This window comes from Thermobia domestica, chromosome 9 (genome assembly GCF_964235325.1).
Source record: "Thermobia domestica chromosome 9, izTheDome1.hap1.1, whole genome shotgun sequence".
NCBI lineage: Eukaryota > Metazoa > Arthropoda > Insecta > Zygentoma > Lepismatidae > Thermobia > Thermobia domestica.
This window is the reverse complement of record NC_137462.1, coordinates 139,654,755-139,671,841: the sequence shown is the minus strand read 5'-3', so window position 1 is coordinate 139,671,841 and position 17,087 is coordinate 139,654,755. Positions and strand designations below refer to the sequence as shown.

Here is a 17,087-nt window from a genome sequence, read left to right as displayed (position 1 = left end):
GCCTTTGCAAAATCTGCTGAACTCTATGCAATTCAATACACATAAAAAAACAATTATTACGGATTATAACAAACTAAGACTCAAATTTTGTGTTGCGTGAATGCAAACTTTTACAAAATAAGTATAGGAACAAAAGCTATATATTTACATTTTTCTATAAGGGTTGCTGTAGGTTTTCGCCATTCTAACTATATACTATAGTTGTGGCAATACACTGCTTTTTCATAATGCTATTGATATCTTACACTGTCATTGAATGAAAATTATACAAAATCTAATGTTATTTAAACTTCAATATATGGTAAAAATCACACTTTTCGAATTCAAAAGTTACAATCATCGTTTTAAAGCTTTTTTATCCATACTTTCTATAAATCTTTGCTCGTTTCTTTTAGATGTGCTTGTTTTTACTAACTTCTCAGAATAAGAAAGTGTTTGTTTTCAGAACTTGTATCTAAAATTAGGAGCCAAATATCAGAAGACCCAACACAACACAGCTTATTTCCATTTTCAAAACCAATCACAACACAGAGTGTCGTCTGAGAAACAATCATGTACGATGAGGAACCCAAAAGAAATTGGATTAAAAGCCCGTGGCCATTCCTAGGCGTAGGCATAGTAGAGATTTATCCCGCTAGGTGGTACTAGTAGAGATTTTTCCAAGTCAATTGTCCAAGCGGCGTCTGCGCAGAAGTTTAACGTTTGATTGCAGTGTAGTTTTCTCAACTATTCTAACTCAACTGTAGTTGTAGTTTTCTCAATATATATTAAATTTGCCAAAATTCAACGATGATCGTCGTTTCACAATTGATGAATTCTCAGAACAGACAGAAATGAGTTACAGCACGTGCCAGTGAATTTTTAATGAGACATTGGAAATGAGACGTGTTGTCACTAAGTTTGTTCCTCGCTTGTTCACAGAAAATAATAAAAAACATTCGTCTAAATTTGAACCAGGACCTAAGAAATCAGATTATTCGCCACGTCTAGCCCCTTGTGACTTTTTTCTGTTCCCAAGAATGAAAGAAAATCTAAAATGGAAGAGATTAGATGATGTGAAGGCTGTAGAAAGATCTTGGCGGAGGGTACTGGACGATATCAACGTTGAGGTATTGCAGAGGTGCTTCAAACAGTCAAGGAGTCGGAAAGAAGACTGGGAAAGTGTATTGCATCTAATGGAGAGTACTTTGAAGGAAACTGAAAGGATTTTGTAAAATAAATCTTTATAAATACTTTTTTTTAAAGAACGAAAGTCTGGTATCTTTCTGATTTCCCTTGTAATGTTAAAGACTAGTGTCCATATTTTGCTGCTATCAGATGATTTATAACTCAAGACTATTATTGTTCAAAAGATTTAAAAGTGAGATGAAAAAGATTAAGATGTAAAAGAACATAGGTATCGTTCATTTTATTTTTAAATCAAATGTATGCTATCTTTGTATCATTGTATTGTATGATGTTGTCAATAGCCAAATTTAAACCAATAGAGTGTAAGATTTGCACCTCTCTCTCTTATTTAATTAAGTTTTAGAATAATCTCCTCATGTCTAACATATTTTCTCTTTAAATTTATACAACAAAATTTGACAAAAAATGTCAAGATTTGACCTTATTTTTCACTTCGAATTTATTTTCTTCCCAGCTTTTCGTTTAGAACAGTATCTTGGAAAATTCAACCTTTTCAACTCTAATTTGTCTATGTTGTCAGTATAAAGTAGCCTTTTATCTGGTATTATGTAATAAATGATTATTAATAAACGCAAGTGAAATTTGAAATTTGTAAAAAAGAAAGCAGGAATTTTGCAAGTGTGTTTTAAAAGTAAAAATGTCTTAATTTCTTATAAATCTTTAATCCATTTTGAATATACAACAAAATATTTATTTGGAATCCGAATAACCATTTACTGAAAGTTACAATTTGACCGTTAATACTTCATAACAGAAATTAATATGATTTATACATAAAGGAATTTAGGCATTCGACACTTTCTTTCCATCTATCTCTTTCTCTCACTCACTCACTTTTTCTATCTACCTCTATCTCTCCTCTCTATTTAACCACACACAAGCCTCCTCCATGTACATTCACACACCCTTAAACACAGAAATTTTGAGTATTACTTCTTGACATTTTCATTCAACACTGCTTATATATATATATAAAATTTTCATTACTTTTATTGCTTACAATTTTTTCTAAAGCAAACTGAAAAGCTTGCGGCCGCAATTCGCGTTCTCCTATTGTATGCATTGATCCACTTTTAAGAGACAGGCTTGTAAAATTTATAAAAATCTATATAGTATATGAAAACACTATTTTTCTGATATATTCCCTTAGGCTCTTATCAGCTGAATCGATTCGAAGTCAGTCAATTCATTTTTCTAAAGAGCTGAAACTATTGTATTAGGCAGAAAACCTGTTGAAACTATTAGCTGCTATCATATATATATATATATATATATATATATATATATATATATAGAGAGAGAGAGAGAGAGAGAGAGAGAGAATGCTGAGTTCGGTCGGCTGCTTGCTAGTAGAAGAACAAGGCTGGGGGAGATATTTCCACTAATGTTCGCATAACTTCCACTAGCGCCACCTATTATGGACAGGGAATCAATAAGCATATCTAAGCAGAGAAAAGCAACTCAGCATGTGTTCATTGGCCATGGAAAATGTGGCAACACTGTATCAAGCCTAGCGGGGGAAAGGAAGTTTATTTTCAACTGTGGGAGAGAAAGAACGACAAGCAAATATTAGATAATGCATTCATTTAATCCCTTCTCGTCACTTCCATCACATTATTTTTTTTACTGAAGAAAATGCTATGTTCAAAGGTACACATTAGACCGTAGAGGGGTAACCGTATCAAAAAGTGAAATAAAAAATCCGTATATTAACAATGATTCATTTGTAATAAAACCATGTGTTTGTTGATCCATTTATGACTGATCATGTATAGGCTCCGTACTGTAGCAAAGTGTAGCAGCCTAAATCTAATACAATGTAATCTTCCTAACATAAATTCAATTCACAAGAAAACATATGTAAGTGAATATAGTGGAAATAAAATTTTTCAAATGTTTTATTATATTGCTGATATATTATATTGCTGTAAATTCGTGTGTATAAATTATTGCTTCGTATAAGCTTTCGAAAAATGTTGCATGCACATGAATGTCTTTGAAGATATTCAGACGTCACTAGCTGATATCGCTGCTATTAGGCAGTTGATCTACAAAACGTGTCTCTACGAATAACGACCAATAAATCTGAGCATATAGAAATGTGGTAATATCAAATAACAAGGGTGGTTTAAAAAAAAAAAGCTTCTTTAAATCGGACTTACCAGTAGTGCTTTCAATGCAGTTCTCGCGATACTAAAGCAGACTTGAGTATCCACGTTAAGTCATACATTGACTTCACATTTTATCTTGAGTAAAGCTGAAGACAAATTATGTTTAATTAGATTGATAAGGTATGAAAATAGGACATTAAAAAAATGAGGGTTGATTTGTTTGGGGTTTCAGATCTCTTTTTAAATTTTATTAGTTTCAAATAAATTACTAATATCTATGAGTGGAATCAGAGGTACCAGTTGCGGTTGCATTCACCTACAGCATAAGAAAAGAGAAAAGAAATTATTTCAGTAAATAAATGAGTAATGTAAAAAATAAATAAATTTACAATACTATTATCGCATAACATAACTGTAAAATAAAATATTCAAAGATGATTCAAATAGTTATCAATAGATGAACAAAAGGATATACATGAGTGCAAATTCTCGTTCACAGTTTCTGAGAGAAACGTTTTCTTTTTCTTAAATTCTTTTAGTAAACTTAAAAATTAACGTATACCAATCAAAGCATTATTAACATGAAAATGATAATGAAGCATACGCTCACCAAGGTTTCGATTATGATACTGTAACGAGATAATTACAAATCTATATATCTATATCTGTATTATTAAATAATAATAGCAGCAACAGCACTTTTATACGATATTAACAGCTTACGTTTCTTTTTATTTCCAAAAGATGACTCCTTGAAACCATTACATTACAAATACATTCCAAATATCCTTCTTAGTGAATTCAACTACATGTACATAACAACCATATCAACAAAATCTATCGACAAAACCTTTTCTTTTTCAAAATGCATATTTCTGCTCAATTATTGCGCCTCTGATCATTACATAAAATAGGTACAGATTGATAATATTATTTAATATTATTTTAACCCTCGAGAAGTCGCGCTGAAAAAGTAACGCGAGTAGTCGCGCGCGGTCAAAAGGACCGCACGAACATAATGTGTTGCAAATATCGTTTTAAACATTTTGCTTGTATTAGAAATGTACTTTTGTTTATTTTCTGACTAAGAGGGAATAACATTTTTATTATTATAATAAGTTTTACGGTAATAACTATTAGCGGAACGTTAAATTAGACGTGTATCGTTTTTCTATTTCTTATTTGGAATAAAATGTTTTTTCGTTACATATTTCTGTAGATAGATAGCCACGCACTGGTTTTATTGAAAATTCTATATCTGATGACGATCTTTTGTTTTTGTCAACTCTGGTTCGTCTAAAATTAGAAATGCAATAGTAAATTAGTAAAAAAAAAGATACTATATAAACATAATACTAAAACAAAGCTTTACAGCGCATTTTACATTCAATTAGAGCTCACTCGTAGCTAAGCGGTTAGCATACACGCCTTTGGCGTGGGACTTCCGGGTTCGATTCCCGGTGGAAGCTCATGAGGTTCGGATCCCACGTTAAGCAGTAGGTCCACGTCTTACATAGTCTTGATGCTGAAAAGGGCGCTAAATTAAAATCAAATCAAATTTACATTGAATTTTTTACGGTCCTGTTATTTTGAAACTTCACCTATACAGCACTAACATTGAATTATTTTAGGTTATCTTCAAATTTACACTGTTCTACACTTCGTCTTCGCTTATTTCGTCCTCTCCTGCTCTGACTAAATTCGGGGAATTGCTGGTGATTTCTGGGTTTAAGATCTTCAGATTCGCTCGCAGACGCCTCACTTCACCTTTCGTGTTCACTCATATATATATATATATATATATATATATATATATATATATATATGTTATGATCATACTCAGAAAAAGCTTCCACTAGATCATCAAGGCTGATTTATACAAATAGTCCATTCCTAACATTTTTCTTCCTTGTTTTAAGCTGTTCATTTCTAATTTTCTCTTTTTTCACACTTGCTGTCAGTTTGTTAACTCTGTCGACCTCTCTTCCGTCCATTAAAATAATATTTATGTTTATAAAGCTTAAAACATCTCCAAAGCAAAGGTCACGTGCAGAGCGAAACACTGAGAAAAAACATTACACGGTTAGTCGCGCGCGGTGGAAAGCACCGCAGAATCACTAAACAATCACTAGTAGTTATAGTAAACAACGGTTAACGCAGTGATTGAGTAGTAATGTTCGGGAAGGTAAGGGGAAAGATTAGCTAGACGCAGAAGTCTGTCGGACAAACACAATGGACACACGATCAAAAATAATTTCCCTGCGGTGCTTTTGACCGCGGCGCGACTACTCGAAGGTTAAATTTCTTTAGAAATTCCTCATTAGATATTCTGAGTAACTGCACTGTACGATATTCCGTGATTTGCAACAACTTCGCTCTTTATTCATTCTGCTACTCATAAGTTATATTTAAAATGTGGTCAAACATTTTCGTATAGAATTTATTAATATAAAGTTGAAAAATGAATTAATGTCCCCTATACTTACATAATCAAAATTACACTACTTTACTCAGAGGCGAATCTAGAAGGTGAAAACTGGGGGGTAGGATAACCAGAATCCAGATTATAGTACGTATGTCATAATATTACTATAAACTTTCAAAACTATATAAATAAAAGCTTAAATTATTTTTATCACTAAAAAACTGGGGGCTTAGGACCCTCAGCCCCGAGCTAGATCAACCACTTACTTTAATGTATAGTAAGCTTGTTACTTATGCAATTCTCCGTGCTATGTACTCAACGTTAACATCGAAGCTCGCCTCCTGCCATGTGTTGCTAACAGCAAATACATGTTCTCCGCAAAACCTTGATTTTTGCCCTACAGTACATTCGTGAAGTCCGTACACCACTAATACCTTACTGATTTCTTATAAGCGTATCATATTATATTCACGATCGTAACTTGTGGGGGGGCAGGGGCAACTGCTCCCCCCAGGAAAGCTCCCTACCGTTCGAGGGGCGCCCACTTTAAGACAAAATTTTCTTACTGCATATATGATACTAACATGAAATTATAAATGAAGCATCAAACAGGTTCACTACATTACATAAACAAAACAGTACACGAAAGGTAAATGAAACAAAATCAGTTCTGGGCCCATTTCGATAAACAAATGTCTATTATTAGGGGCTCTAGAAATAATATTTATTCATATGACTTTGAGATTTGTCAATATTGTCCCCTTAATTAATTTGTCACGTATGGAAGGGGAGTAACCGACGGTCCCGTAGACCTTGCCCTGCGGGAGAGCCCATAAAGAGTAAGAGAAAGATGGAAAGAGAGGGCCCAACAATTAGAAAAATAATATTTTCTAGACGGTTTAAATACGTGTATTAGTGTTTGTCCCCCCCCCCCAGAAAAATATAAGTTACGGTCATGGTTACATTTATTAGTAATATTAGTAACATGAATGTCATTATTAGTTAAGTTACTCATGTTTATTGATGTTGATGCTGGTGTAGCAGATATTATCATTGTTATTGTTACATTTTTGATGATCTGAGTTTGCCTCACTCAATCTGTGAGTTTAATGGCAGTCGTTTTCTGTTGAAGAGAGGATAGTTACGAATGTGTGAGTTCCATGAACATGATGAAATGTCATAGGCGCCGAGTACGTGGGTGCTCCGGGACTCAAGCACCCTTTGGAAGTATTTAATGCGTGTTGAGTACCCATTGAATTTATGGACTGGCATTAAATTCGAAATTACACTTTCATGCGGTGAATAATAAAAAGAAACTATAGTGCATGTGTTCTCTGGTTAATTTTAGATAGGGATGCATATGTGTTGAATAATCATTTATCAATATCTATATTAGACTCTTTAGATTTAAGGCATATCGAGGATCGAGCAACATAACATTACAATGATAATAATAGTCCGTGCATATAATTTTGTATAATTATTTCTTGAAGGAACTTGGTGTTTGATGTTGTTAATGATTGTTTTTTTTAAATGTAAAATGGTTTACGTAAATTACAAGTCGGTTGAATCATTTTCTACGTTCAATCAAATTATCCTAAAGTGTTCTAACGGTTTGAGTGTAATCATTATTATTCAATGATTTTTTATCTCCTTATTTTGGCCAATATTGCTAAACACGTTTGAAATTCACAAACAAAATTTCAATGTTCAGGAATTTTGTTCAATCATATATATAGTCTTTGCAAGTAAAAGTTTTTCGGTTCATTTTATTTCAGCTGCTCCTGATAGTATTTCTCGTCTCTTACACTCTAGGGACGAATGTTAGGAAGAATTTGGGAACTACTGCTCTGTTGGATCTACTAGAAAAAAAAAACATAAAAAGAACATTTGACGTTAGTACCGACTCCTAAACATCCATTGAGAAACTTAAAAGTCGGCGCCTATGTGGAATGTATATAGATTCCTCATGAACAAGTAACTATAAGTTCATTAATTAATTGCTTTAATAAGAAACAAGTATCAATATCACGTGTACAATACGTGAAGAAATACTTTCTGAATTATCATAGAAACCGGAAGTTGCAGTATATTTATATAACTTCGAGGTTTCGTACAGCGATTAATATAGAATTCAATATATTCTTTAATAGATTGTAGAAAACCGATTCTCGCTATCTGGTAACTTTTCAACTCTATAATGGTCAACATCAAAGCCGGACTCATCTCTTTTGCTATATGTAGAAGTAAATTGATACCAGAAGTAATGGATTTCTACATCTTCCAGTTTTAGTATAGACTTAAAAAGTAAAGGGTCCAAATAGATGAATCGAGTTGCGGGATGACACATAGTGCGCCTGATAGAGGATGTGAAACTATGTATATGTGCGAAGTTATAGCGACTGAGCGCCGTAAAAAACGGAGAGGGAGGAGGTCAAAGTTGGTGGAAAAGGGCTATTATGTTATTGATCATCATCATAGGTATTCTGTCCTTACTGGCAGGTCACTTGCAGCAGCTGGGAAGCATCCATGCTCCACGGTCCTCCGCTAACCTCTTCGTCTTCACGTATGATCCTTCTGTTTTTATATCATTCATTAATTGTAGTCTCCTTCGCCCTCTGCCTCTCTTTCCCGCCACCATACCCTCTATCACGTCTCTCATTATACAATTTCTTCTTAGGCAATGTCCCAATCAGTTTCTCTTCCTCTTCTTAACAATATCTAAAAGTGTTCTTTTCTCCCTCACCATTTCTAACACCCACTCATTCGTTTTCCGCTCGACCCAACTAATTCTTTCCATCCTTCTCCACACCCACATTTCGAATGCTTCCAGTCCTTTTTGTAACGAGATGTTTATTTAGAGTTAAAAAAAAAAAAAAGTAAATCAGCTTCACATTATAACAGCGGAATTTGTGCGAACTATCTTCCTACGTTTAATTTCTGTCCATAGGCAACAGCACTTTAGTTAATTAAAGGGATTCTGTGTAAAAAGACTAAAGCTATAAAAAACCCGTATAAGATTTGTCTTCCAAAATGTCTAGCCAATAGTATTATAGAGTTTCATCATAGTTGTATTTTACCCGGAAGCCATTTAGGGACAAGAAAAACTATTGGGCGTATAGCAGCCAAATATACTTGGAATGGGATGGTAGAAGATATAAAACAATTTGTGTCATGCTGTGAGCTATGTCAGAAAAATAAACCTAATAATAGGAAACAAATGGGTCAATTAACATCAGATTTTGAAAAAATTGTAAATGGGAGATGGTATACGGACACAATTGGTCCAATGTGCAATACACGATCGGGACGCCACTGTTTGATTGTGGTAGATTCGTTTTCTAAGCGAGTTTTCTTAGAACCACTCCGTGTACTCTCTAGTCAAGCCATTATCAATCGTTTATATAAATTAATGTGTAGACATGGCTTTATATTTTCTTTGGCACATGACAATGCTAGTGTGTATAGCTCTGCACTATTTAAAGATTTTTTATATAGTAATGGTATTCGCGATATTCGAATTTCTCCGTACCATAGTGCCTCAAACGCAGCTGAAAGATACATTTCAGTTTTGAAAAATTCGTTGAGGATATACTTTAGTAAGAGACAGAATCAATGGGATACGGGTCTATACGAAATAGAGTACTCGATTAACAGCGCTGTTCATGAGGAGACCAAATGTAGTCCCTTTGATTTAGTTTGTAACTATAACTGCGGAGACCCATTAGAGGTAAAATGGAATGTGCAGGAGCTAGATATCCAAAAGAAAGACCCCAATTTGTGGGTAAATGCGCTCCATAATATGGAGAAAGCATGGCATAGGAAAAAGAAAATTTTTAATAAACGAAGAATACCTACTAATTATCAAGTGGGTGATAAACTTTTAATTAAAGCCCAAACCAAGTCATCTTTGGCTGATAACATTACGAAGAGTTTATCAGAAAGGTGGTTGGGGCCATTCGAACTCCAGAAATTCCTTGGTGAAAACTCCTTACAGGTTAAATCTGTTGTAAATGACAGAGATATTCGTAGAGTACATGTCTCAATGACAAAACCTTTCAGAGAAAGGAGAATCCCTATTGTTAATTAGAAATCTTCATTAAAACAAAAATAAGAAAAAAAATAAGAAAAAAAAGAAAATTATTAAGAATCATAAAGTGTTATTGAGGCTTTACGTTGGTGCTATAAGACAATAGACGAACATAATTTTAAGTAATTTTTAAAGTGTTATATGTTAAAATAGTTTTCTCATTGCAGGCCTGTAATGTGTCCGTCTAAATATGTCTAATGTATTGCTTCCTTAATTGTAAATTGGGCTTTTAGTCCAATAGTCTGGATTGTATCGTCAATTGTTAATGGAGAATTCCGTGGACCGGATTCCAGTCTGTTTGTCATGTCTTTTGGATGAAAATGGATTATTCCGATAAAACTGGTTATGGATAAATCAACATATTATTTTTCAACTGGAAACTATTCGTTCAGTATGTAATCAAGACAGAAATTGTAAGTTACAATGTAATTTCTTTTTCTATTATTGGATATGTAATATATATATATATATATATCTTTCGCTTTATATTTAATATTGCTTAGGAAAAATCAGGAAATTGCATTTAGGCGCTATTTTATAATTTTCTGGAAGTGTTTGTAAATTTATGAAAGATGCGAATCATAGACGAATTACTATAGTTGCTAACTGTAGAGAGAGTGTAAAGTATGGTAGTGGTTTGATTGTATTTTGGGGGTTATTTTTTTTATTTTTAGTTTATTTTTCTTTAGTTGGTGTAGTTGGGAAGTATGTTTCTGCTAGTTAGTAGGTATAGTGATAATAGTTTGGTGATTAATCCTGACTTGAGACAAACGAGATTCTGCATATTTCATAACCAAAAAAAAAAAAAAAATTTTTTTTTTGAGGGAGAGGTGAATGTGTAACGAGATGTTTATTTAGAGTTAAAAAAAAAAAAAAAGTAAATCAGCTTCACATTATAACAGCGGAATTTGTGCGAACTATCTTCCTACGTTTAATTTCTGTCCATAGGCAACAGCACTTTAGCTGTTGAATCCAAAGGTAGAAGTCTGAGCTATTCTGAGTTTCGAATTTTGTTCGAAATGGGTAAAACCAGTTAACCAGTTGCTATTTTGTATCTTGAAAGCATAGTTCTGAAAGTTAAAATCTTATTACGTGATATTATTATATTCTAAGAATTCAATTGAGGATCGGTGTATGTGTGAAATAAGTTATAGTTATTTGGTGCTACGTTAAAAAAAAAAAAAAAAAGTGTGTTTCCATTTGATCCTGTTAATACATGTTTTGTGTGAAGTTCCATGCCTATAGTATGCAAATAACAAGGAGGAATATTGTATTCAAAATATTGGTGAGTTAATTACTGTATTTATTAATTATAAAGAAATAAGTTTGATATAAGTAACTAAGAATTGTTCAGATTTAAAAAATTCTTACAGATTATATGTAATTTTCTAGGAAGTTAAGGTTATCTGCTTATTTGCTGAAGAAATATTTGTCTATTGAAGTAGCCTCTTTGGATGGAATTCTTTATTAGCAGTCATTATATGTATTACTTTATTGAATTTGTTATAAAGTTAATGAATAGAACAAAGAATATTATTTTCCCGATTAATCATACTATTAAGTATATTTATGAATAGTAGCTGCATTCGCTCTAATATTTTTGAACTCAGGATTACTATATATTTAATTAACATTGTTTATGAATTAAATAATTTAATTTCTGAACCTGCTATACGTTATAAGTGTGGATGTGCCCGAAGGGTACATTTGTTCTACCTAACGACGGCTCCATTCAATCACTTGTACGAGTAAAGGGTGGAGATCTCGTTACATTTTACATCTAATAAACTGTTGAATCATAAAAATAGTGAAACATAGACAATGCAAGCGGTAGTAGTTTCACATATTGGCAAAAGAAGAATGGGCAGAGTAGGTCACGAACCACCGCCATCATCTTGAAATCTGCCATTTTGAAATGTGTGATATCTTTTGAAATGGAAAGGTAGTCATATGATATATCAATTAAAGCTAGCATGTTCTCAAAAAGTCAATTATGAACTTTAGTGATCGTTATCTGTACTTATTTGGAAGATTTAGGATCATCTTTATAGTTATTTACGAAAATCTAGGAGATTGATACTGGTATGTTGAAAGTTTGAATTATTACGAAAACACATGCAAGTTAAACATATCTACAAGCTAAGAAAATTAACAATGAAATTTAATATCCAAGTTGTATTATTACGTTATTATTTATGACTACCTCCAATTGCCCCGAACATTTACAGTGCCGAAGAGAACGGTTCCTGTCTGTAAGAACCGCTTGCGCTTGCTTGCTTTTCTTTTTCGCTTTTGATCGAAAACAATGCAGAGTTTATATAGCTACCTTACCGTTTGTTAAATGGCATAATTACTAATATAGACTATAACACAATAAGATCTGATAGATTGGAATGCAATTAGTACGTACTGTACGTAAAGTACTATTTTTTTCCACCACTTTATATATTTTCCACTCAACTGTCTTTGACCACCTTCGTAAGCCATAGCAACTTGGGATAGCGTAGCATGTGATATCTGGATTAAAAGTTGACTACTGCAGTCGAATACAGCAATGAAGTCGTAGCGGAAAATAAGTTACCTGGTAAGGGGCTTTCTCGAGTGTCTATCGTGTCGCAGCATGTTGAATCGGTTTGTTTGGAATATGAAGCCTTCGATTTAATTCAGAAACGTCATCTTGCTCTTCTAAATTGTTATCTGTATTATCACCATCTTTATCCAGTTAAAAGTTGTCATTGATCATCAATGTTTGTATCTCATTTACTACACTTTCGTTTTCTTCAAACAACTTAATTATTTCATACAATCTGTATTCCTCCGATGATGGATCATCATTGAAAGTACTGAACTCGCAAACCAACATTTTCACAAACTCATGTCCAAAATTATTGTTGCATATCTCTAAATATGTTGTTGTAAGAATATAATTTGATAACGAATTCGCCCGGTATTTCTTATAATGTTAGTATGCGTATAATCAGCAAAGAGATGTGTGTGGTAAATTTCATGTCAAAAGAACAGTAAATAAGAACAATACAACGAAAAGAATACTTTCTCGTCCATTTAGTAACATTTTGTTTAACTCATTCTAATTTTCTTATTTTATCATTCTTTTCCTATGAAATTTATCACAAATATATATTTCCCGATTATACACATAGTAGCAATTTTAAAAGTACCCTGCAAAATTATTACATTGTTATATTCTTACAAGAAGACAGTTATAGATATGCGACCATCATTTTGGACATGAGTGTAAATGTAAGTGTGCTAAGCAACTCGAGGTTTTTAACTATGCCAAGTTTGGCTGAGATTGGATGATTTTTATAGAACGTGCTCGATACATACTGTCCTTTTGTGATATATCGTATTTTCTTTGTACAAAAATCAAACTAATGTCGAAAATGGACCATTCTAATTCAGAAGTACGGTTTACCAGAAAATTTATATACGGGGGGCGTCCAGAAAGTAAATTTCCTGATAGCTGTAAACACAAAGAGGTCACAGTGACCTTGAAACATTTATTTGCCACAGACACAGCACAGGTCAGACTACTTTTCGCATGCGTGAGCATTCTGCCAATGAGGAGACCATCTCTCGTCAGTAGACACGAAAGTTGTTCCAAGCTATTTTAAATTTATTTTTACATTTCAAAAATTTCCTTTTCGGTAATCTTTTTGATAGTGGAGAACAACTGAAGATGGCTTTCCACACCCAGACGGCTGAATGACTTTAGACTTTTAAGAGTTAGTCATAAGTTTGGACTATGTTTCATTAACCTCATTTTGTGCACTCTTGTCTTGCTGGTATTATAACGATGTAAAATAATATTAAATAATATTATCAATCTGTACCTGTTTTATGTAATGATCAGAGGCGCAATAATTGAGCAGAAATATGCATTTTGAAAAAGAAAAGGTTTTGTCGATAGATTTTGTTGATATGGTTGTTATGTACATGTAGTTGAATTCACTAAGAAGGATATTTGGAATGTATTTGTAATGTAATGGTTTCAAGGAGTCATCTTTTGGAAATAAAAAGAAACGTAAGCTGTTAATATCGTATAAAAGTGCTGTTGCTGCTATTATTATTTAATAATACAGATATAGATATATAGATTTGTAATTATCTCGTTACATATGGTGCAACGAATCCCGGGACCCTGTGAAGGTCTTGAAGATTAGTAAAGACAGGGTTCGGACTTATGAACTTAAATTATACTTATTTGCGTAGCGGAAGAAAAATTGAGCGCAAGACCAATATGGCCAATGTACGTAATAATGATAGGTCAACGGCTGATAATATAGAAGAAACCGTGTCGCAAATGGTAAATACTAACCAAATTTTGGATATGTTTATGCAATTGAAGCAACAACTTACGACGACAGTCGCAGAAATGAAACTTAACACAAGTCAACAGTTTACAACGACAGTCGAACAGCTTACAACGACAGTCGAAGAAATGAAACTTAACACAAGTCAACAGCTTACAACGACAGTCGAACAGCTTACAACGACAGTCGAAGAAATGAAACTTAACACAAGTCAACAACTTACAGCGACAATCGAAGAAATGAAAATTAACACAAGTCAACAACTTACAGCGACAATCGAAGAAATGAAACTCAACACAAGTCAACAACTTACAGCGAAAGTCGAAGAAATGAAACTCAACACAAGTCAACAAATACAGCTGATGTCTCAAGGAATCACGCAACAACTGACGCAGCGAATTGATTCTAAGTTGGACTTAATGAATGAACAGTTCAATGCAAAAGTTGAATTAACTGATCAACGTAAGCAAAAATTGGAAGAGTCTGATGATAAGGATTCTAAAAAGACGAAAGTTGAGTTACCTGTAGAAGATAGAATGAAAGAGGTTACAATACCTTTGTGAGATGTTCCTTATGAAAAACAGTTGAAGAAAAAGACCGAAGAAACAAAATCTTCGCTCACGCGACTGACGGATTTGCTGCCGAGAAGGAATTTAGATTTGGCAGGTTGGGCAGAAGAAAGAAAAGAGAAGAATGAAGGACTTGCTTGTGAACTTGTTGAAATGAAACCAGCTGTTGTTGATGGTTACCGTAACAAGTGTGAATTTAGAGTGGGCATAAACCCTGAGATGCAAGAACGAACAGTGGGTTTTCGACTCGCTAGCTTCAAAGAAGGTTCAATGAGGATTGGACCGGCAGACTTTCTGAGACATTTGCCTGACAGAATGAAAGAGGCAGTGAAGGTCTTCCAACAATACATACGAGAGTCAGATAAGCCATTTGTTCCAGAGACTCATGAAAGTTACTGGAGACAATTGACTGTCCGAATATCGAATACTGGCGATTTGATACTGTTGGTAGTTATGCATCCACAAACCCTGAATGAGGAGGAAATAGGGAAGATTAAGGATGATTTGAAAGATTACTTCCAAAACCGAGAAGGAAACAGCTTGAATATAACATCGTTCTATTTCCAGAGCTTCACTGAAAAGGAAGAAGGTGAGAAACCTTCACCACTGCAGCTATTATTCGGAAAAGAATACGTGGAAGAAACTATATGTGACATGAATTTCCGAGTATCTCCAGATTCTTATTTTCAAGTGAATACTTCGGGAGCCGAGCAGCTTTATACTTCGATCGCGGAAATGGTTGAGGTTGACGAAGAAACTTCCTTGATAGATGTGTGTTGTACCACTAGAGAGATTGGATTTACTCTTGCTAAGAAATGTGCTCAAATTCTTGGCATAGAAATGTCGAACAATGCAATTGAAGATGCAAGAGCCAATGCTGTAAAGAACGACATCACAAACAGCGAATATTTTGTTGGACGAGCTGAAGATATTTTGCTCACCGTAGTGGAGAATGTAGCTGAAAAGAAGATACTTGTTATTGTAGGTCCACCTAGAGCTGGCCTTCATCGGAAGTTGATTATTGAACTTACACACTGTCAGCTGATTATCTTATTCGGAAGACGAGATCCTAAAACGCTACCAAAGGCAAAGAAACTTATTCCATTGTCTATTACGCAGCAGGCCAGAAGGAGCATGTTACGTGATGTTGGGTAACAATTATAAATAATTTATTTGTTTCTTTAACAGCTCATCTATAATTAATTTATTATGAAATGATTATGTTATGTACATATTGACTTAAATATTTTTTTTGTTGTTGTCAATTTATGTTCCAAAAGGAGGGCCGATTATGCTTAGTTGAAGTTCATGACATTAGTCTTAAATCAAAATCTATTTTTATTTGTTTTGCGTAGATAGTACAATTACTTTCTTTTGTTGTTGTTTTGTTAATTTCATAAGTTATAATAACATATAAAAATGGCAAAAGGAAACGTTCACGAATTCTATTTGTCTTATCTTAATTAAATATTTGTTTCAATTTTATATTAATTGCAGATCATAATTCGCTATCATACAATCTGTACCTATTTTATGTATTGTGATTGCTAAGATTTTTGCATATTATATTGCCTTCTGATTTTGTTAACATCTAATAGGACGATAGTCGTTATTTATAAATAATGTTGCTAGAACATGGATGACTATGTTTAATATAGATAAAAATGTCACATTATTTAATACGGGAAGGAATATGTAAGTAGTACCCTTGCAAAAACCATTAGATAGTTTTCATTCTTTTTGAATAGTCCCATTGACGATATATTTTTTATTTTGAATCGACGTTATTAATATATAGATATATGATGATATAATTAATACTACATATAAAAGAATATAATATTGTAATATGAATATATAAGGATAAGAGAAGAAAAATAATTGTATTAATGCAATTTTTAAATTCATACGAGGGCTATTCAAAATATCAATATTTGGAAACTTTTTTTTATCCAGGGTTCTTTCCTTCACAGTATTACTGTTACGTAATTCCCGTTCGAGAGACAAATTATATAACGATTTAACCTTCGAGTAGTCGCGCCGCGGTCAAAAGCACCGCAGGGAAATTATTTTTGATCGTGTGTCCATTGTGTTTGTCCGACAGACTTCTGCGTCTAGCTAATCTTTCCCCTTACCTTCCCGAACATTACTACTCAATCACTGCGTTAACCGTTGTTTACTATAACTACTAGTGATTGTTTAGTGATTCTGCGGTGCTTTCCACCGCGCGCGACTAACCGTGTAATGTTTTTTCTCAGTGTTTCGCTCTGCACGTGACCTTTGCTTTGGAGATGTTTTAAGCTTTATAAACATAAATATTATTTTAATGGACGGAAGAGAGGTCGACAGAGTTAACAAACTGACAGCAAG

At 33.5% G+C, this 17,087-nt stretch overlaps 1 pseudogene; it reads left to right on the top strand.

The window, feature by feature from the left end:
* The first annotated feature begins 14,870 nt into the window (after positions 1 to 14,870).
* LOC145661044 (tRNA (uracil-5-)-methyltransferase homolog B pseudogene) lies at positions 14,871 to 15,872 on the top strand (annotated as a pseudogene).
* The last annotated feature ends 1,215 nt before the right edge of the window (positions 15,873 to 17,087 follow it).